The sequence below is a fragment of the Miscanthus floridulus genome, chromosome 4, assembly GCF_019320115.1.
Source record: "Miscanthus floridulus cultivar M001 chromosome 4, ASM1932011v1, whole genome shotgun sequence".
NCBI classification, from domain to species: domain Eukaryota; kingdom Viridiplantae; phylum Streptophyta; class Magnoliopsida; order Poales; family Poaceae; genus Miscanthus; species Miscanthus floridulus.
The window spans coordinates 11775453-11799392 of record NC_089583.1 but is presented as its reverse complement, the minus strand read 5'-3'; the positions used below and the strand labels follow the sequence as shown (position 1 = coordinate 11799392).

Here is a 23940-nt window from a genome sequence, read left to right as displayed (position 1 = left end):
CTGCTGCTGTGCGTCGCGCCGCCCGCGCGCCGCGCCGCGCTCGGCCTGCCTGCCGCTGCCGCGCGCTCGCTGCCGCGCTGGGCCGCGCCCGCGCTGGCACTGCTGGGCCGCGCTGCCGCTGTTGGGCCACAAGTTAAGATTCGGTTTCCTTGATTTCCAGTAAAATAGAAATGCTTATTTAATTTAGTTATGCGCTGAACTTTGATAAATGATAGTAAATTGTGTAGACATCCTAAAATAGTGAAACCAAGTTTGTTAGGTTCACAAAAATACCATCTGCTTATTAGTACAGTTAAATTGCAGTTAGCTGTTATGATGATAGGTTCATAAATTTTAATTATGAAGCTTAGCATTATATAGATTAATAATTGTAGAAATTATTGTGGCAAATCGGTAATAGTTTTAGCTTTGAAAATTTTACAGTAGGTTCACTAGGATATCATGTATTTGCTGTAAATTTTTTAGCGAGTTGTTAGATAGAGTAGCTATTACCTTTGCTTTATCGTATATAGCGTAAACTAGCATTACGGGTAAGAATAGCCTGCAGTTGCTATAACAATAATGATACTTCGAAATGGTTATCGGTGACAATAGGTAGCCTAGTACCGTGGTCGATATCCATAGCTTAGTAGCTAAATCAATGTACTTTTAATTTGAGAGCTGCTATTGTTATATTCCTAAGCATTGCATCATCATTTCATGCATGTAGATCACGAGCTGGTAGACTTTGTGCCCGTCGTCGAGCCAGAGTACGACGAGGTGATCGAGGAGTACGAGGAGGAGTTCTTCGCGCAGGAGGGAGCCCTAGGAGCCTGTTGGTGCTGACCTTGCTGACCCGGCACCTGCCCAAGGCAAGCCCCAGTGCATAACCCCTATTTTTAAATGGTCACTGAATATATATTATATGATCTGCATTTACGTTACAGGCATTTTATGGAAACTATATGCATAAATATATCCACCTATGAGTCCTACTAGTACAGGTCGAGTAGTTGCTATGCTCAGGATGTCGGTAGCGTGAGTAACCTGCCGTTACTCGCAAATAGGTGATTAAACTATGATATCATGATGAAATAAGGGAAAGGAAAATGGTGACCGAACAGGGATGTGGATTTGGTACTGGTGGGTGTGAGGGGTTGTGTCCTGCGGCCAACAGGACATGGCCTGGTTACACTTTTTCCCTGTCTGTGTCGATTAAGGACTGGTCGTTGCATATGACTCTAGGCAAGTCACAGACTATTGTCCCGAGCACATACTTGGGTATGGGCGCAGGAAAGACTTGCTGCTCTCTTGTCGCGGATCCGGCTCTTTCTGGACCGACTGATGGGAAGAGGAGGTGGTGGAGGTCCTTGCACCGCACTGAGTCCAGGATTCAGAGGCGGTGGCTTGGAGTCTAAGTTTGGACGGGGACCTGGACACCTGGGACAGGAGAGTGGTGGGTTAGTCCTGCTTGTGCCTGGGGTACAAGCGAGGCATGTGTCTTCGGGGCACCCAGCTGGGTACATTGATTCGCGAATCGTCGAGCGATCCGGTACGGCTTGTCTTAACTCTAGCATCGTAGTAAGAACTGGAAGTTGAAAGGAGAAGAATGGAACTGATTGCTCAACTCTTGCTTGAAAGTAGAACAGGTGCTTATATAGACTGGCTAGATGATAACTTAATATGGCTTATAATAAGACATGAATAAGGACTCACTGTTAGTGCTATTTTGCTAAAGAAAACCAGCAAACCATAAAGCCTCTCATATTCCTTGGAGTCAGGAAATTATTCCCACTAGTCGGATAAGTCTTGCGAGTACATTGTGTACTCAGGGTTTATTTACCCCTGTTGCAGGTGATGCATGAGAAGTACCTTGTTTGGAGGATTCTTCTGGTGGGCTCAGACGAATCCTCGTCCCTTATCGCTAGATGTTTAATTAAATTCCGCTGTTTATTATTCCGCACTCTGGTATTTGGTATTGTAATAATGTACTTTTTAAGAAACTCTGATGTATGAAATGGACAAGTATTGTAACTCGTTTTCATTATTGGATCCTTGGGAAAAATGTGGATCTTTCGAGTTCTCCCTCGGGGTGTGCCCGACGGACACCGCTCGTTGTAGTTGCTTTCGGGGTGCTTAGTGTCTGGTGGAAGACGAGCGCCTCCGTAAGTACGCTATTTCGGGTGATTCTGCCACAGTTGATACCAGAGCCAATAATGGTCACGAGTTTCCTCACTCTTTTACAAGACTAAAAGTTTGACCAACAAAAGTTTGTAAAAATAGGATGCGATTAAGTGAGTTATATAAGTATAATGCCCTAACTATATGGTGTATCTAGGATAGCGGCACTAGTTTTATCTAATCAGTTTTCTGCAGGTACACTGACTTACGTGACGTAAGAAATCGCTTAGTATACGGAAAGTGAGTGTGCGATGTGCCGAAAATGTTACGAACGCCGCTATATTCCGGCCTGAGTGAACGTATAGGTCGAAGCATGCATCATATAATAGCATCTTACCTGAACTAGGAATCCCCCTTCATGTATAATGAAAGTAGTAAATTGGTAGAACTAACTTAATGAATGCTTTAATAAATGTGCTGCCATTTCTTTAAACCCTGGATCCTGATCGGGAAGGTGTCCTAATGGATGGTTCGTCTCTCTTACAGATGAATCTAAGGTCCGGATGTGGGAGCACCAGTTCAGGAGCGGCCAACGAGGGCCATGGTGACAGTGCTCGGGCCTTTGAGCGTGACAACGAGGGAGCTCGGGAGGTTCCACCTTTGGTTCCTCATCCTTTTCCACCGCCACCACCGCCTCCGCCGCTGTCCGCCGCGAAGGTCATGGTGGAGTTGTTGGCTGCTCATCAGGAGTCAGCCGCTGCTCGTTAGGAGACAGCTCGTGCCATGGAGATTATGGCATAGGCCATCGCGGGTCTCGCCCATGGAGGCCCCAGAGGCAACGGTGGGAATGGGGGTGGTGCTTGCTGTCCTAAGGGACAGTCCTCTTACTAGGACTTCCTCAAGACCCACCCGCCCATGTTCATGCCATCGGACGATCCGTTGGAGGCGGAGCACTGGCTTCGCACGCTGGAGCAGAAGTTTCGACTGCTCGGAGTGGCCAACGAGCAGAAGGTGCACTTTGCGTCCTAGCAGCTTTTGGGGTCCGTAGGTGCCTGGTGGGAGACTTTCCAGGCCGTGGAGCTGCCGGATCACCTGGCAACATGGCAGGAGTTCTCCACTGCCTTCCGTGAGTTCTTCATACCTGCTGGTGTTATCCACCAGAAGGTAACCGAGTTCATGGAGCTACGTCAGGGGAGCAGGACGGTAATGGAGTATGTGACCCAGTTTAACCACTTGGCTCAGTATGCTGGTAGTCAGGTGGACACAGATGATAAGAAGAAGGATCGCTTCTTTCGTGGTCTCACTCCTGCTCTTCAGGAGAAACTATACCTAGGGAACTATTAGACCTTTGGGGCACTGATGAATGCCGCCATTGCTCTTGAGGGTTTTTAGCGGGCATCTCAGGCGGATTGGAAGCAGAAGTGGGTGGCAGCTGGATCCTCCAGCCATCCTCATGCTCAGAAGGTGCAAATTATTAGGTGGGGGTCCTATCAACCATCCGACGGGCCTCCATTCCGGTCACCCCAGCAGATATCACAGACTTCTGCTACTCAGTACAAGGCACCTCAACAGCAGGTGCAGCCCCAGCAGACTCAGGGACAGCAGGTCCCACCTCGTCAAGGATTCAAGAACAAGCCTAGTGCTTATTTCAAGTGTGGCAAGGATGGCCACTATGCTAGGGAGTGTCCTCAGCAGTAGACAGCTCAGTCGTCTCAGCCGTCTGCAAATTCTAGGCTTATTAAGAGGACTTTCATCAAGGGGAAGGTGCCCAGTAGATCTGGTCAGGTGCATTTCATGGATGCTCAGCAAGTTGTGTAGCAGGAGATAGTTATGGCTGGTATGTTTACCATCGAATCCCATCTAGCTTTGGTGTTATTTGATTCTGGTGCATCGCATTCCTTTATGAGCATGGGGTTTGTAGAGCGGCACAACTTATCACTATTGGCTATACCGTATGCCTATAAGATCTGTACTGCGGGTTCTCAGATGTTCATCAATACCTGCACGGATACTGTAAGTTTGGTATTAGCCACCCACACTTACTGTCTACAGTTCATGATAATGCCTGGGCAAGGCATTGATGTTATTCTTAGAATGAACTGGTTGCGGGTGTATGGGGTAGTATTGGATTTGAAGAGAAGAAGTGTAGAGTTACGGCTTCCATCTTATGAGGATAGGATGTCTCTCATCATACCCTCAGAACCGATCTTACCTGTTGCTGCCCATGCTGAAGTCGTTCCTGATCTTACCTCCATTCTAGTAGTATGTGAGTTCCTGGATGTTTTCCCTGAAGATCTTCCTGGATTACCACCAGACCGTGAGGTAGAATTCTCCATTGAGCTTGAGCCTAGTACTACTCCTATCTCTAGGCGTTCGTACCGCATGGCTCCGAGAGAACTGGCAAAAATGAAGAAACAACTGGAGGAGTTGATGGACAAGGGTTTCATTCGCCCGAGTTCTTCACCATGGGGTTGTCTAGCGATTTTCGTGAAGAAGAAGGATGGTACTCTGCGGATGTGTGTGGATTACCGCCCCCTCAATGCGGTAACAGTTAAGAACAAGTATCCCTTGCCCCGCATAGATACTTTGTTTGATCAGTTAGCTGGTGCCAAGGTGTTCTCAAAGATAGATCTCCGCTCAGGCTACCATCAGATCAAGATCAGGCCACAAGATATACCAAGGACAGCTTTCTCTACTAGGTATGGGTTGTATGAGTACCTAGTGATGTCTTTCGGTCTCACCAATGCTTCGGCTTTCTTCATGTACCTAAGGAACTCAGTCTTCATGCCGGAGTTGGATAAGTTTGTGGTAGTATTCATCGATGACATCTTAATCTATTCCAAGAATGATGAAGAGCATGCCCGTCACCTCCAGATAATACTGACTCGACTAAGGGAGCACCAGTTGTATGCTAAATTCAGCAAGTGTGAGTTTTGGTTAGATCGAGTACAGTTTTTGGGACATGTGTTGACACCCGAGGGCATTTCTGTGGATCCCAGCAAGGTGCAAGATGTATTAGATTGGAAGTCTCCTAGGTCTGTACACCAGATCCGTTAGTTCCTTGGGCTAGCTGGATACTATCGGCGTTTCATCCCTGATTTCTCCAAGATAGCCCAGTCCATGACTAAGCTGCTCTAGAAAGAAGCTAAGTTTGTTTGGAGTCCAGCTTGCGAAGAAGCTTTTCAATCCCTGAAGACTTTTCTGACCACTGCTCCTGTATTGGCTCAACCTAATATTGAGAGGCCCTTTGATGTTTACTGTGATGCCTCGAAGACGGGATTGGGGTGTGTGCTTATGCAAGAGAGGCATGTGATAGCTTATGCTTCGTGCCAACTGAAGAAGCACGAGGTGAACTACCCTACCCATGATTTAGAGCTAGTTGCTGTAGTTCACTCTCTGAAGATTTGGAGGCATTATTTGTTGGGCAACAAAGTGCACATCTTCACTGACCACAAGAGCCTTAAGTATATTTTCACTCAGTCTGAGTTGAACATGAGGCAAAGAAGATGGTTAGAGTTGATCAAGGATTATAATTTGGAAGTCCACTATCATCCAGGAAAAGCCAATGTGGTAGCTGATGCCTTAAGTCGTAAGTCACATCAGGTTGAGGAAATACCCTTGTCACTTCACCACATAGAGGTACTAGCTCAGATTGCATTGACCTTAGAGTTGCTGGAGCAAATTATTCAGGAACAAAAGGAAGACCCTGAAGAGATTCCTCACATCAAGAAGTTGCTAGCTGAAGGATGTGGACCTCATTTTTGCATTGATGAGCTGGGAGTCATGAGATACAAGAATAGACTGGTGGTTCCGTCTAATGAAGAGCTAAAAAGAAAGATTCTAAAAGAAGCCCATCATTCCAAGCTGTCTATCCACCCTGGTAGCAACAAGATGTACCATGATCTACGCCAACTGTACTGGTGGTCTTACATGAAGCAAGATATCACCCAGTTCATTGCAGAGTGTGACACTTGTGGTAGAATCAAGGCAGATCATATGCGTACTCCTGGATATCTGAAGCCCTTGCCCATTCCTATTTGGAAATGGGAGGATATTTCCTTAGATTTCATTGTGGGTTTACCCCGCACCTCCACGGGTTTTGATTCTATTTGGGTCATTGTGGACCGTCTCACCAAGTCTGCCCACTTCCTTTTGGTGGACACTAGATACAATGCAAAGAAGTATGCGGAGTTATACTTTGATCGGATTGTGACCCTACATGGAGTTCCTCTCACCATCATCTCTGATAGAGGGTCAGTTTTTGTCTCTCGTTTCTGGGAGAAACTCCAGGAGTGTTTGGGTACTCGTCTTCTTAGAAGCTCGGCATACCACCCACAGACTGATGGTCAGACTGAAAGGGTGAACCAGGTGCTTGAGGATATGCTACGGGCTTGTACCATCTCTTTTCCTGAGAAGTGGGATCATTGTTTGAAGCTAGCAGAATTTTTATATAATAACAGCTATCAAGAGAGTATTCGCATGGCACCATTTGAAGCTTTATATGGATAGAAGTGTAGGATGCCACTAAACTGGGTTGAAGTAGGAGATCGTGGGTACTTCAGGCCTGATTTCATAAAGGAGGCTCGAGAGAAAGTAAAAATAATTCGTGAACACTTGAAGTCAGCTCAGAGTCGGCAGAAGGCTTACGTAGACAAGCGAAGAAGACTTTTGGAATTTGTAGCTGGAGATTATGTGTATCTCAAGGTATCCCCTATGAGAGGGGTACATCGGTTTGGTGTCCATGGCAAGTTAGCCCCTCGGTATGTGGGTCCATACAAGGTGTTGCAGCAGTGTGGTCCCGTTGCTTATCGTCTCCAACTCCCTAAAATTCTCTCGACAGTTCACAATGTATTTCACGTCTCGCAACTAAAGAAATGCCTACGAGTTCCTGAAGAATCTATGGAAATAGAAGGACTTCTGCTCCAACCTGATCTGTCTTATGTGGAGCATCCTATAAAAATCTTGGATGAGAAGAAGAGAGTGACCAGGAACAGGGTGATAAAGTTTTACAAGGTACAATGGCAAAACCATTCTGAGGATGAAGCCACCTGGGAGCAAGAGAGCTACTTAACAAAGCATTACCCCCATCTCCTCTCTGGGTCGGATAGTTAGTTCTACGCCAAATGTACTCCCTATCTCTTTCTCACACTAGGCACATGAAATCTCGGGTCGAGATTTTATTTTAGGGGGTAGATTTGTAACACCCTCGATGTTATATTGTAATGTTTTTGCTAAAATACTGCATTAGCATCATACTTGTTTGTACATATGTGTAATTGGGAGTATAAATCAATATACAGCATTGAAACATTTATCCGAAAGAAGAAATAAATGTTAAGTTTCATGTCACGTTATATTATTGGTGTCCTAAACGAATTTTTATTAAACAAAAAGGCTAATGAACGCATGCATGCAATTGGCTCTCCTTTTCATGTTGCACACAAAGCACGCAAATTTTGTCATCACGTTGTCTTGGACGGTGGCCGGCCAAACCACTGAGATGACCCACCCTTTGTTATCATGCACGTGTGAAGGACGAGTGCAGTACATGACGGTGCCTAACTCGTCACTATGCTGTAGTACGTTGTCGGGGCTTCCTTCAATTTCTCGTCACCACGGCCGCTTTAAGTTCTGAACGCGGCTGCCTCTACAAAGTAGTCTAGCAGCACTCCACCACTTTCCAGTTAGCAATACTCACATCGCGCTCTTCTGCATCGAGCTAGTAGCAGCGCCGACGAACTCCACGGCACTGCGTCCGAGCAAGAAAGCAGTGCAGCCTGAGGTGCGTGGTGTGTACTGTTGTTGTTAGCTTGTTGACGTCACCATGACGTCACCCCTACGTCACACATGTTTTGTGGCCGCTTTTATGTAGGAAAATAAAGCCCGAAATACATTGAAATACATCTTGGTCCGCCCTGTTTGCTGCTTCGCTCGGCCCACTGCTACGCTGCTGCCGCTGGCCTGCTTCCGCAGCCGCTGGGCCTGCTCGCGCCCACAGCCTGCCTACGTCCGACCTGCTGGGCCGCGCCCGCTGCTGCGCGCTGCTAGCCCGCTGCCACACGCGCGCACCGCCCGAGCTGGGCCGCGCTGGCCGCCTACGCCCGCACTCGCTGCGCTGGGCCGCGCTATCGCGTGCCTGCGCCCCGCCACGCTGGCCACTGCTGGCCCACTGCCGCTGCTGCGCGCCACGCCACCCGCCTGCCAGCCCGCCCGCGCGCCGCGCCGCGCTCGGCCTGCCTGCCTCTGCCGCACTGGGCCGCGCCCGCGCTGGCACTGCTGGGCCGCGCTGCCGCTGTTGGGCCACAAGTTAAGATTCGGTTTCCTTGATTTCCAGTAAAATAGAAATGCTTATTTAATTTAGTTATGCGCTGAACTTTGATAAATGATAGTAAATTGTGTAGACGTCCTAAAATAGTAAAACCAAGTTTGTTAGGTTCACAAAAATACCATCTACTTATTAGTACAGTTAAATTACAGTTAGCTGTTATGATGATAGGTTTATAAATTTTAATTAGGAAGCTTAGCATTATATAGATTAATAATTGTAGGAATTATTGTGGCAAATCGGTAATAGTTTTAGCTTTGAAAATTTTACAGTAGGTTCACTAGGATATCATGTACTTGCTGTAAATTTTGTAGCGAGTTGTTAGATAGAGTAGCTATTACCTTTGCTTTATCGTATATAGCGTAAACTAGCATTACGGGTAAGAATAGCCGCAGTTGCTATAACAATAATGATACTTCGAAATGGTTATCGGTGACAATAGGTAGCCTAGTACCGTGGTCGATATCCATAGCTTAGTAGCTAAATCAATGTACTTTTAATTTGAGAGCTGCTATTGTTATATTCCTAAGCATTGCATCATCATTTCATGCATGTAGATCATGAGCTGGTAGACTTCGTGCCCGTCGTCGAGCCGGAGTACGACGAGGTGATCGAGGAGTACGAGGAGGAGTTCTTCATGCAGGAGGGAGCCTAGGAGCCTGTTGGTGCTGACTTTGCTGACCCGGCACCTGCCCAAGGCAAGCCCTAGTGCATAACCCCTATTTTTAAATGGTCACTGAATATATTATATGATCTGCATTTACGTTACAGGCATTTTATGGAAACTATATGCATAAATATATCCACCATGAGTCCTACTAGTACAGGTCGAGTAGTTGCTATGCTCAGGATGTCGGTAGCGTGAGTAACCTGCCGTTACTCGTAAATAGGTGATTAAACTATGATATCATGATGAAATAAGGGAAAGGAAAATGGTGACCGAACAGGGATGTGGATTTGGTACTGGTGGGTGTGAGGGGTTGTGTCCTGCGGCCAACAGGACATGGCCTGGTTACACTTTTTCCCTGTCTGTGTCGATTAAGGACTGGTCGTTGCATATGACTCTAGGCAAGTCACAGACTATTGTCCCGAGCACATACTTGGGTATGGGCATAGGGAAGACTTGCTGCTCTCTTATCGCGGATCCAGCTCTTTTTGGACCGACTGATGGGAAGAGGAGGTGGTGGAGATCCTTGCACCGCACTGAGTCCGGGATTCAGAGGCGGGGGCTTGGAGTCCAAGTTTGGACGGGGACCTGGATACCCGGGACAGAAGAGTGGTGGGTTAGTCCTGCTTGTGCGTGGGGTACAAGCGGGACGTGTGTCTTCGGAGCACCCAGCTGGGTACATTGATTCGCGAATCACCGGGCGATTCGGTACAGCTTGTCTGTGGTTTAGCACCGTAGTGAGAACTGTAAGTGGAAAAAGGAGAAGGAACAGTATGGATTGCTCAACTCTTGCTTGAAAGTAGAACAGGAGCTTATATAGATTGCCTAGATAAAAACTTAATACGGCTGATGATAATAATGTATCAATAAGGACTTACTATTAGTATTGCTTTTTGCTAAAAAGAGAACCAGCAAACCATAAAGCCTAGCATATTCCTTAGAGTCAGGAAAGTATTCCCACTGGTCGGATAAGTCTTGCGAGTACATTATGTACTTAGGGTTTATTTACCCCTGTTGTAGGTGATGCTTGAGGAGTACCTTGTGTGGAGGATTCTTCTAGTGGGCTCAGACGAAATTCTCATTATCTTATCGCTAGATGTTATCTTTTAATATTCCGTTGTTTATCATTCCGCACTCTGGTATTTGGTATTGTAATAATGTACTTTTTAAGAAACTCTGATGTATGAAATGGACAAGTATTGTAACTCGTTTTCATTATTGGATCCTTGGGAAAAATGTGGATCTTTCGGGTTCTCCCTTGGGGTGTGCCCGACGGACACCGCTCGTTGTAGTTGCTTTCGGGGTGCTTAGTGTCTGGTGGAAGACGAGCGCCTCCATAAGTACGCTATTTCGGGTGGTTCTGCCACAGCTCGGTTGGCTTACCCGTGTGGCCGCTTACCCGCGTGGCCCGCTTACCCGCGCGTCCTGCTTCCTCTCCCGCGGCCCAGCAAGCAGGCCGGCCCAGCGCAGCCATCCGCGTCTCTCCTCTCCTTCCTCTCGCCGACAGGTGGGCCCGCCCTATCAGGGTCACTGTCTTCCACCTCGTGCTCGTGTCCGAGCCAGACACAATCGCCGCCGTCGCCGCTCCATGTCCGCGCCATCTACGCCATGTGTTGGTGTGCTGCCCACGCTGCTCCATCCATAAATAGCAGCCCTGGGTGCGCCTCCCCGTTCCCAACCTTCTTCGCTGGCCGTCGTCGTCGTTTGAGCAGCAACCGCCGCATAACCCTAGCCGCCGACGAGTCGTCCGCCTCGCCGTGCGCCATGCCGCCTCCGTCCGCTCCGTGTCTTGGTAAGGTACCAATCCAAGATCGCCATTGTCTTCTCTCTCTCCCCGTGCTCTTGCTTCGTTCAATGATGATCCGTAGGTCGTCTTCCATGAGCGCCGCCGCTTCTGGCCATGGCGCCGCCATCGGACCTCGCCGTCGGCCAGCCGGCGTCATCTCTCCCCCGCTTGATTCAATCCCGGCCACCCGAATCTAATCCAATGACCCAGATTCAATGATACCCCTTCGTTGGCATTTTTGCAAAAAAGGCCATTACAATTATTTGAGTCTTAACCCGTCGTCCCTGTGTTTTTCTAAAGAGACCCTCAACTTTTGAATAACCTAACCCGCAGTCCATAGCACCTTCCCAGAATATGTTTCCTTCTTTAGAAAGCGTAGTTTTTTTGGTTTAGATCCAAAATACGTTTTCACCTATTTACAGTTTTGCCACTAATCTTGTTTTAGCCATAAAATCTCTGTTTTAACTCCGATTTGATCCGTTCAACTTGCGTTAGGTTCGTAATTCCATAAACTACATGTTCATACTACTGTTAGCTATGTTTTCAACTTTTAAAATTTGAGGTTAGATTTAATCTATTATTTTACTACAAGAAATCTTGTTTAAATCATAACTTCTTCGTTTTAACTCCGATTTTTGTGATCTTCGCGTCTGTGTGATCATAGCGAGACATAGATTCATTTTACAAGCTTTTCATCTTGATTTTATGTTGATTGGTGTACTGTTCTAATTTATAGTTTTTGTTTGTTATGCATGATTGCTTCTGGGTGTTTGTATGTTGTTGTGGTTATCGAGTATAGATGGTGAGCAATTCATGGGAGGACAAGAGTATTACTTTGATGAGCAGGATCAACAGGAGCAGTTTGTTCAAGGCAAGTATAGCATGGGATCATCCTTATTTTCCTATCAACTTTAATACATTAAATTCATGTTGCATGTGTCACCTTGATAGGAATTTCCTAGAATTGAACTTATACCTTGTCTCCTATGGGATATGCATTGGGTAGCTTTGCTAGTGCTCAACTAAACCATGATCTTGTAACTTGACTAATGGTATATGCAATAAATATTAAAATATGACTTTTTAGCAACTTGAAAACAGGGGGCTAGAGTGTTTAACTACTTTCTAAATGCTTCATATTCCTCTCTCTAAGGATTTATCTGTAAGTGATCATTCGAGACTTACAGTACAGCTATAAGGGCTATATGGCTCTGGCTTTAGCTCAGTATGAGGATCTTTTCTAGCTTATTAAAGGTTACCTTTATGGCGAAAGAGGGGTCTGTCCGTTAGTGTATAGGCTGCGCGTTATTGTGCCTGTCGGAAGGGGAGCCCTATATTTGTAGGCCACAAAAACGTAGCGGCCCTAACTTGTTAGACGAATTTTTGAAGGGCTTCATAGTGACCCCTGCTCACGGTCACGAGCAGCCTTGGAATATTTACGGAATAGATGATCACTAAGAATTATCCGTTTATGCTATTCATTATTCATGTTTATATTGATCATGTGTTTTACTTTGGGATTGAAACAACTTGTTGCTACTCTTATGCTAAAATTATGATCACTAAAAGCTGAATGTTATTAAACCTGTGTCAAGCCTTTTGAGCCTCATGAACCCCATGTTATACTTGTTGAGTACGACATATACTTACGCTTGTTTATTTTTATTATTTGGATAAAAATCCCGGATGGGTAACAGATGGCTATGGTAATGATGACTTTCCTGAAGATTACTAGACTTGTGGTCAACCAGTTGACGTCCCTGTGACATAGAGCTTCCACGAGAGATCTTTTCTTTATACTTCCGCTATATTTATGTCAAGACTCTGTCTTATTACTCGTGATGTAATAAACACTTATGATGATACTATTCATAATTTGTCGGCTTATGTGTATGACTGATATCTGAACGCATAAAAGATTTTGTATCCTATTTTATCCTTAAAATCGAGTATGACAACTGGACAGTACCGTTACCGTACCTTGTAAATGAAGCAATTTGTGCACTCCTTGGGCATGTCGGCGTATTCCAACTGCGGCTGACGATACACCAAAGGCGCCAGCTGCTGTGGCTAAAATAACACTGCCGCCGGTGGCTGCATCAGCTGATGACGACGAGGAGGGATCAGTGGTTGAGACAGGCTGTCCGTGATGTCGTGATCGGAATCAGAAACGGCGGCAACGGAGGCGGCGACGATGGCCGCCATTGTCGTCGCCGGCAGCGGCCGGAAGCCTCATGGAAATATAATGGAAAAACCTTTTCTTAGGCGGGTGGACAACAAAAACTTTCGAGAACTCAATCGCCTGTGCAGTTTATTTATGATCTACCGAACCCTAGCTACCTGGTTATTATGATTCTGTTTTTATGTACGTATTCTTCTGGTTTTATTTATATAGCCATATTTAATTTGTCCGATCCGAGTCGAGGTAAAAATTGCCAATCGGATCGGAACCCTTTTTCCCTTTCGTATTCGTATATAGCCAGGTCTACGGCCCAACCACGGGGCTGACTCCAAGACGGAAGTACAGGGTGTGTTTGATATGGTGGCGCGGCAGCCCGGCTGCGCCCCTGGGCTGCGGTTGCCGTGTGTTGGTGTCCTTGGCATGCGCCCTAGCCTGGCTCACACGCTTCTCAAAGTAGCCAAAAGGGTGGCTCCTAGAAAACAGAGTTGGATTTCGTTTTTTCACAGCCTGGTCTGATGCAGCGAGCGGGTGAGGGATTGGGTCACCTCCTGGCCTCTCACCTAAGGTTTTAAATAGCCGGCTAAGTCATTTAGTTTTTTTTAGTTAAAATAGGCTATAGCCGATTATAGCGGGCTATAGCGGCAGCTAAGAGCTAACTTGCACATGAAAAAATTTAGTTAAATCATTTTTAAACCGCTATAGCCGGAGATAGCGGAGGCTATAGCGGGAGATTTAAAACCTTGCTCTCACCTCCCGCAGTCGACGACGAATGGTCCCTGCTCGTGGAGGAGCGCATTCTATGACGGCCTAGAGCACGGTGGAGGCCATGGCCATGGAGTGCAGATGTGTCCGAGCGAATCCCATGGAGGATGGGGAGGCAGCAGGAGACTCCGTGGCAGCTGCAAAGCCCATAGAGGACGATGCGCCCATGTCCTCCCTGACTCCCTTCGCGCCGTCGGCCACCGCGGCCGTCGATGGCTCCACCATCGCGTGGAAGCGCCACCGCCGGAAGAAGCAGTTCACCGGTAATGATCCCCACGGTCGGCCTCCGTGCCCTGCGTGGTTCCTCCTCCTCCTCCTCTTCCTCCTCCTCCCATACCGCGGCGCATCTGATCGGCGTCCCCTAGCGTCCCCCACCTCCTCCTCCCTCCGCCTCGTCCGGGAGCTCGATTCTGAGGTCCTCATCGCTCTCACTGCAGGGTTCCCCGCGGACTCCCTCTCCGAGGACTAGCCGCCGTGCTCCCACGCATTGGCGGCGCCGAGCAGTCGCCGAGCGCGCGCGCGATGGCCTCGAGCTCAGCGATGGCCAAGGCCGCGGTGGAATACGGCCCGATGGTGCCGTAGCCGGCCACGGCACGGACAGCTGATGGCGAGAGCAGCCATCTCTCCTCCACTTCTCTGTCTCACCGTGCCTAGCATGTGTTCGACAAAATGCCAATGAGGCAATGACAAGAGGAAGGGAAGTTTTGGGGTAGTGTTACCAAAGTTTTAAGTGCAAGGGTGGTCATATCTCTTTGTCTAGGAAACCAAACACGATCTGAAGTGGGCTAGCTCTACTAGAACACAACACCAAACACATGAAGTTGCAGCCAGGCTAGCCAGTTGGGCCGGGCTTCAGTTGGCCGTAGCTAGGCTAGCCGCCCGGGCCGAGCAGGAACAAGAGATCAAACACACCCATAATAAATAGGTTGTAAGCAGACTGAATGCTAATGTGGAAAAGAGAGGAGAAGCGGGCCATGAAACTTACAACCGGCTTAGACACAAGAACCCATAAACCTTGTGAGAGAGACAAGTGAGCCATGTATTAATAGTGAAGAGCTAACTACTATACGGGTGGGCTAAGAAATAGTCTACAAAGTTACTTACAGCCAACGTCCGACTATATTATTAGTCTTGCTCACATCTGCTGTTGAGGACGAGGAGGGTACCCCTGCAGCGCCACTAGAGATGGCAATGGGCACAAACCCATTAGGTGTTTTTGCCATCCCAATCAATCCATGTAGGTGAAAATAAAATCTACATGCTAAAATCAATTTTGTAACTAAACATAAGTCCACTCGGGTACCCATGGTCGCCCATGCCCACAACAACAAGCACACCACTTTACCAGAAATATAAACAATACATTACATATTCACAATTATGGATATAAATGGTTAGGATATTTTCTTTCCAATCGACTATCCAAAGGCTAAAATCTTAGACCACTTTAGTCCACCTGTGTGGTCTAAAGTTTTTGTGAGGTTCGCTAAATTTTAGACAACACTTTAGATCTCCTGTATGGGATCTCAAGAGTTAAAATAGTCTAAAGTTTAGTGGCTAAAGTTTATATCATGGGATCTAAATATGCTCTATTTCATTTCATACAATTGTCCTTGTACTAGTGTATTAAAAAAACAAAGGAAAAAGTCTAATGTACCACTCTCAACTATCGTGGTCATCCGATTTTGCTCCCTAAATTATATGACTATATTTTTTAAAGCTCTTTCTCAACATTTGAAATCGTTTGTTTTTACACCTTGGGTGATTTTGATAGTGGTTTTATTAACGTAGCGTCACGTTAGAGGGAGGTACATCAGACTATGTTGAAAGTTCAAGGAGGCAAATCAGACTAGAAATATTTTTTAAAATATCCAAAAGTTCATAAAAACATTTTTGAAAAATCTATCCAAATATATTTACATGGAAAAAATAATGCAATTAAAAACCCTAGAAATTTCATAGCAAATTTGTTTTACCTTGAAAAATTATGAGACTAGTTTTAGTTTTTTTTTCAAAAAATTATGCTCTATTTTAGGGTGCATAGCTTGAAATTGTTTGAATCTCCATGAACTCATTTTGGTGCTTATTTCATTTATTATAATTAGTTGATGTTAATCGTCTGGACTACATAGAAGCACCGGTAAAGCATCATTAGGACCATATTAGACGCTAGTTCTCTATCGGACATAAATCTTTCCAAAGTTATGTTAACATGTGTGGTTATACATACCTTGCCGCAAAACTATGATAATTAAGGGTATATTAGCTTCGCGACATGGCCCCGCGGGGGTGCCGAAATGAAAGAAGTCCAATTTATCTCCCTTAACTATTGTGGTTGTCCGATTTTCCTCCCTGATTTACAAAACCAGTTTTTTAGTCTCCCTAAACTTTTGAAAACCGTTCACTTTTGCACTATGGTGATTTTGATAGTGTTTTTGCTGATGTGGCGCCATGTGAGAGGGGTAAATTGGACTAAATTGAAAGTTTAAGGAGGTAAATCGGACTAGGAATATTTTTTATGAAAATATCTAAAATTTAAAATATTCAAAATTTTATTCAAACATATATTTTTTACGTGGAAAGATAATGTAATTAAAAATCCTAAAACCTGGTTTAATCTTGAAAATTCATAGAAAATTTTATTTTAGCTCAGAAAATTATGAAACTTGTGCCCAAATTTTTGAAGTCATGCTCTATGTTATGGTGCCTAGGTTGAAATTGTTTGAATCTCGATGGAATTATTTTGGTGCTTATTTTCTAGTAGAAGCTCTTGTATCTATTATAATTAGCCGATATTGATCATCCGAACTACACAGTAGTAAAGCATCGTTTGACTGTAGTGGGCACTAGTTCCCTACCCGAAATAATTTTTTGAAGTATCTGTGTTAGCCTGCGTGGCTGCATACACCCTACCACACACATGTATGCATACATGCACAATTTGTTTAATATATTTAGTTATTTTTCAGTGCAATGAATTATGGAGCGTGACATGGCATGAAAATCTAGATGGGAGCACATGGGTCATGATACTTGTACATATAGAACCAAGTTACATGAACAAGATATTTCAAGGTAGGCACCATAGCATAGAGCATGATTTTAGAAGAAAAAAATCTAAAACTATTTTCATGATTTTTTGAGCTAAAACAAATTTTGTATGAATTTTCTAAAATTAAAATAAATTTTACAATTTTTAGTTATATTTTTTCATACAAAATATATTTTGATTTTTTTAATTTTTAAATAAATTTTTAGATATTTTTATAAAGATATTTCTAGATGATTTACCTCGTTGATTTTTTAACTTAGTTCAATTTACCTCCTCTGATATAGTGCCATATTAGGAAAACTATTATCAAAACTGGTTTTATAGATTATGGAGGAAAAATCAGTCTACCGCGAACGTTAGGTGAGGTAAATTAGACTTTTTGCTGCTGGAAATCGACCGCCTGGAGCTGGAGAGCTGCATGGCCCAAACACCTTTCCAGGTTCAGAAGCGAGCACGGCCCATTACCCAATTAGGCGGCCCAACCGGCGCAACTTTCTTGCCCGCGAGCAAACTTGCAAGGCGCAACGGCCGGCCGCAGCCCGCAGGCGAAGGGGGCAACCGGGCAAGCACCGCGGCGAGCGGCTTCCGCTACGCAGGCGCGCGACAGCGGGCGCCGGGTTGCAGCCAGCGGCACGCGGCGGCAACTCGCTGGTGCGGGCGCGGCGTTCGCGGTTCGCAACGACGCGGCATCGTGCAGGAGGCAGGACCGCGCGGCGCTGGCGCGGTGGGCACGGGTCGTGGAATTGCCCTCCTTCGTCGTTCCTTTTCTTCATCTCCGCGAAGAACAAGGGGACAGTGCTAAACCCTAAAGCGAGTCCTCAAATCGCCGTGGGCTCGATTCAGATTGTTGAGAGAAGGTGAGGTTCTATTTACCCGTCTTGTCTTATGCTCCCAATCATCTGTTATCAACCAGATTACTTGCTTCACTCAACATGAGTACAATAATCAAACTACTTTCTGGAAGTATTTGGGTACAAGAAGATTGTTAGATGGGCGGAAGGAGGGGTAAAGGGGTAGAATCGAGCAGAGCTCGCCTGGAGCCAAAAAGCTGCTGTCTGGTCGTTCGACAACTTCGCCTCTATATCCTTTGTTTCTCGCTTTTCTCTGGAGTTGTCTTTAGGAGACCCTTACTTGCTTGGTTGATGTAATGATTTCCAGTATTCTCTCTGCTATGTTAAATGGTGCCTGTTGCTAATTTTGGATTGTATGCTTAGGGCTGTTCTAATGTGTGTTCTAAGGAGGTGCAATGCTGAGAGAGAAGAAGTGAGGTGCTATACATTGGGCAGTAGGTGTTAGCTTAGAATCTTCTTGCACCTGTTGCCACAACCACTTATTTTCTCTCCATCCACCATCCATGTTAAGAAAAGTTGGGATACTATATATTTTATTACATGCAGAGCTCACCTTAGTACTGACTAACAGATTTATACATTGGAGCTTGTTTAACTAGTAGAACACCTTGTTAAGAAATTATACTCTGGAGCTGCCCTTAGCTTCTTGGTAGCATGCACTCTGAACATTCTATTGAAGTCATACTTAAGGATGTGATTCCATTAAAAGAATATGATATGATGTAACTTAGATTGTCACGAAGAAATGTTGACTGTCTGAATGGAGTTGTAGTTAGTGTACTGCTGGTACAAATGAATAGAGCTAAATGTTCTCGCATTTATGGTTCAGACGACAAATTGAAGTGAAAATTTCAGATATTATCATCACACCTCCAGATGGAACTGGTTATTTTCTTTTTTTTCCAACATCAAACGAACATAGCAACTATATTCATTTACCAAGATTTTTCTAGGTTCAAGATGTGTTAGGCATTGTCCGTTTATGAGAATATTGTCTGGTCTCCATTTATTTCTTGAGAACTAGGACTTTTTGGTAGTTTAATTAGTTTCTGATTCTATACAGGCGAGAACTGGAGTCACTTTACTATCAGGTTTGGTACTGATCTTTCTAGATCAAGCGATATTTATTTCCTGGTTGAGTTGCATGCTTAAACCTCCAACCTGGAGTTTGTACATCTTCACCACCTACTTTAGTCATTTTGTGGCTACAAGGAATCAACTTTAACCTCCAACTTGTTTACATGTGCAAGTTAGTCTAGCATGATTTAATCTCTTAATATACTCTGTCTCTGTGTTACAGCAATCTGACCCTGTTACTTTATATGTAAAGCATATTGTATCTGGAAATTGTTTGTACATCCTTTTGTTGCAGTGTCATATGGTTAAGAACCACTCGCGATGAGACATACATGATTAATCAAATATGAATTTAATGGATTATTATCCTCGGAAGTTATGAAAGCTGTTTATATACTGGGATACCCTCTTATTGACTTTCAGTTAGGTTCATGTTTTTTCTTGATTCAACATGCGGCTGTGATGTTTCACTCGTTTTACATAGCCTTGAAACTCCTTTACGCGTATTATTTATGCTGCTTTAAGCTACTACATTTGACTTGTACTAACAAACTTATGTTGTTCTAGGGTGCTGCTCTCTGGCGACGATGGACAATACCCCCTTCCTTCCTGACCGCCTCGAGGACGAGGAGAGTGCAGCTCTTGTCTCCATCGCGGAGGCGGCTGCAATGGGCGCACGAAATGCAGTGTTAGAAGAGGTGCACCGGGCGGAAGAGGCGGTAGTGGCAGCGATGGAGGTTGGGGCAGGAGCAGGTGAAGTACCTCCCATGGTCGCTGGTCTACTTCCTCTTTTCCGTGCCGAAATTGCTGCTGCAGAAGGAGTGCTCAAAGCAGTGCACATTGCCGTTTGTCTCATGCCACCTGCGGCACACAAACTGGTGTCTAGCGCTGACCTCCTACAAGTCTAGGCTGCAGCCGCGACAGGAGCTGCTGCAGGTGTTAGGGGGTCGGTGTTCATGGCCCCACTTGCAGCGAATCCCCCTGCGGTAATCCCTTAATTTATTCGAATAGTTGAGTCGTGGATAGGATTTATGTTTTTTTTTTCTATTTGCTATTATAACTTTAATTATTTTGGGACAGGTACTAGACAAGAACTTTGTGGCCGCCGCTGCAGGTTCTGGGCCTACGCAGCCTGCTACAACACGGTCCGCGCCGTACCAAGAAGATCCGCGGTAAATCCTCAAACTCTTTCTCCTTAAGCTTGTTTATTATTGTGAGTACTCTGAAAAAAATACAACTATGATATTTGTGCCTGTTAGAGGTATCCAAATTTGACCAAGTTTACGGTGAATAGTATTAACTAAGTTTCCAAGTTAGTTTATTACGAAAGTATATTCCTTCCTCGAATGATATTTATTTTGTATCATAAATGTTAGTATGTTTTGTATAAATTTGGTCAAACTTAGCATTTGGATTCTTAAAATGGGAGAATTGTATTCTTTTGGGAAGGAGGGACTAGTGTAAAAGTCAGTGATTCATTTATGAGATATATAATATATCCAGTCACATCTATCTTACAGGGCCTTTGCATGATTTTTGTATAGGTCAATCAATGGGCTGCCCGGCTTCCCCCTGTTCTAGGCGCATCACTGGCTCTTGCAGCGGGGGTATATCCACGTTTTACCTCTTCGAGTGACACAGTTGTTTTGGTTCTTTACGGCGGTCTCATTCTTCTGATCTTTATGCTTATGGTTGGGATTGTTGTGGTTCCATTTAGGTCTATGAGCCCAGAAACAGTGAGTCGGCATGTGACATTTGCCTCATTTACTACTCTTATTGGTCCCGTTCGCTGGTCTGAAACTTGGCTGAAACTGGCTGAAAAACACTGTTCCGGCTGAATTGTTGTGAGAGAAAAACACTGTTCCGGCTGAAAAAAGAAGCCGAACAAACCATTTTTAAGACAAGCGAACGGGGCCATTGTACTTTTGACTGTTGTTTTGTGCACCCTGCTATCAGGGAAGGGGTTCATTGTCTCAGTAGGTGTGTTTGGTGGTTTAGCTTCTCTTAGTTTGATCTACTTGTGGTTGCGCTGCAACCTGTACTACCGTACTGATTGATTTCTGATTGAGTGAGAAAGAAATTAAACTCAATTTTGTTGTGGATAAGTAAGGCTGGATAACGAGGTGGCTCGGCTCGGCTTGTTCTGGCTTGTTATCTTAACGAGCCAGAAAGCCAGTTCGGCTCGGCTCGTTAAAAGCTCGAGCTGGCTCGTTAAGCTCGCGAGTCAGGTATAAAAAATACACAAAATATAATATTTGCATTTATCTAAAGTTTGAGAATAATAATAATATAAAAGAAATGCATCTAGACTAGTTACCAGTCAATTTATAGGGTCTAGACCAGTTACCAGTCAATTGTAAATTAAGACATGAAGTAATACAAAAACTAATATAAGTTTTGATATTTTTTTTCCTAGAAGCTTGGCTCGTTTAGCTCGCGAGCGGCTCGTGAGTTGGCTCGTTATAGCTAACGAGCCGAGCCGAGCCGAGCCAGCCACGAGCCGAGCGAGCTAACGAGCTTCGAGTTTTTCTTCCAGCCTTATGGATAAGACAACATATCACTTGTGGATATTCAAAGGTTCAGTATTTTTCACTTGCTGTGGATATCTCACTTGTGAATGTCCAAGGTATAGTCTTTTTTTTCTTAAGTGATTGAAATATGTTTTAGATGACTTTCCATGTTTCTACAAAGAAGTAGGTTTCCACTAGTTATTTTTTCATTTTCAGGTACTCTGGCTCACTGGGTCGCTGAGAACGGAATTTTGAAGCGGACATACCTTTGGGGTTTGGTTAGTTATAACGATATACATGGACAAATGTATAACGCAAATATATATACACCTTATGCTTTTTTACTCCGTGTCGAGATAGATTTATGATTTTTGTTTGTAATATACAAATTCAGCTTCTTAAAACACACGATATAACTTGTCATATCAGCACGTTGCAACTGCCTTCATCTACATGCTGCTGGAGAAGAGGTGAAAACGTAAGCAAAACAGTGAGGTTTCAAAGGTCCACGTCAGGACATGTTTGGTGGAGTTTTTGCCGACTGTGGTTTCACCGCTTCAATGGAGCAGGAGGCAATGAAGCCATAAATCTTTTTTTTTTGGCTGGCACTCATCCAATTTATTTTCTGCCTCAATGGTGTTGTTATAGTAGCTGTGTCAGATAAGCCTATTCCTGCTTTGCTGGCTTCCTCTGTCACCCAATTTATGTTCAAACTATTTTGGCGCCGTGCGAAGGTACTCAACAGTGTTGTTGCAATCGCTGTGTCAGATAGGGGCTGTTTAGATGGTGTCCTGGCAGCTCGGTAGCAAGGCAACGACCGAAATCAAACGTCTTGGAATGTGTAGTGCTCCCACACGCCAGTGGCACAACCATCTCTTCATTGGAGCATAGCCTAATTTTCACTATTGAACACGTCAAGAACTCAAAAACAAGATTATTATACTCAAATGATGTGAAATTACTGAAAACGCGGATAATAATATTGCAACACCCAGAACCTAAAACTTGGAAGTGACAGCATTTTTTTCCTGAAAAGTAAAATAGATGACATACCAATAACTTGTGTACAACTGCCAAGTTAACTCTACTACCGAAGCTATTGAAGCCCATTACCACTATTATGATTAATCAGGGCATAAATAGGTTAACACAGGATATACACAAGAGGACTACATAAACAAAAGCCTTGTGCCCTTAGCTAGGGCACCAAGACATAAATACACATAAGTTCAGAGAAGGCCAACATTGGGGGTAGCACAGCATGGCATCCGCATCCTCTTGACCTGCAGATGACAGAATCCACGTGTTCAGCTCACAATTATGCAAAGGCTAAATAACCAGGTAAGAGATTGCAAAACAGAGGCAAGATCCTGCGCAGAGGCAAAGGTCATATATATGAGTTAGAAAAGCATAGGGAATCTTTTGTAGCTCCAAACAGAGGCAAGATCCTGCGCAGAGGCAATGGCCCTGTTCGGCTTACCCTATATTCGACTTGTTCGGCTTCTTTTTTCAGCCGGAACAGTGTTTTTCTCTCACAACAATTCAGCCGAAATAGTGTTTTTCAGCCAGTTTCAGACCAGCGAACGGGTTATACCCAACAAATACAAATTCTTATCCTATCGGAAAAACTAAAATAGATTAAAAAATGAACACTAAATTTTGATAAACAAATAAACATGCAATAAGAAGTTTAGATTCTAATAAAGGCAAAGGATGAGCATGCACACATTTAAGGAACTACTGGAACTTATAAAGTATATCATATATATGTTCCTTGCCGCAACTCTCTTAAATCTGATAGATATTCGAGAGCAAACATAACGGAAAACATACGAAAAAATCAAATTTGAAACAAAAACGTTCAGTTCCGGAGTGACTTAATTTTGCATGATATTTATTTCATGCATTTTTTTTCTTAGCAGGAGAGCTACATATCATTGCACCAAGAATAAGAAGAGAAATAATACATAGGCGAGACAAGAGCTTACTCCTAGTACAAGGGAGAGATACTCCCGAACCCAACGCTCACACCACAGCACACTAAAACAGCACTCATATCTCTGTGCTTAGCTGAAGAAGCATCTTCTTAGGGAAACTTTAATGTTTGTTTCATGTAGAGGTGCAAAAGGGTAACCATTTTCTTGTTCTCCTCTAATGTTTAGCACCATATACGAAGATCCACGCATCAATAAAGAAATTACCTTGTAGTTATTTTGGCATCTCGTCTCAATATGCAAGAGGGTGTGGCAGGTGGAGTGAAGAGACAAAAAATAGGTTTTTATTTCTTAGCTCTAGTGCCTAATTTAGCTCCGGTGCTAGTGATTTCTAGCTTGGCACCACCTACTCTAACGTATTTCACCTCTGTACCTTTTTCTCTTCCCTGCTAGCACTGTCTTAAACTCATCAATGGAGCTGCCCTTAAGAGCATAGGCTCCAGACATGCACCAACGAACACCCTCATTAGCTACATCTTGTAGAACCAATTGGAAATTTTTTATTTCATGCAATTACCCACTACAGTTCTATAGAAGAGTCGATAAGTTAATTTTTTTTCCTTAAAACCAAGTTACTAAAACATCCAAAACTACATAAAAACTACTCAGCAGGAAGTACATCATGAAACAAGTT

At 44.4% G+C, this 23940-nt stretch overlaps 1 long non-coding RNA gene across 1 annotated transcript; it reads left to right on the top strand.

The window, feature by feature from the left end:
- The first annotated feature begins 17265 nt into the window (after positions 1-17265).
- On the top strand, positions 17266-20770 carry LOC136550938 (uncharacterized). The gene is made up of 4 exons (XR_010782406.1): positions 17266-17731; positions 19370-19788; positions 19883-19974; positions 20347-20770. It is a non-coding gene; the product is annotated as an uncharacterized lncRNA (long non-coding RNA).
- Positions 20771-23940: the final 3170 nt, after the last annotated feature.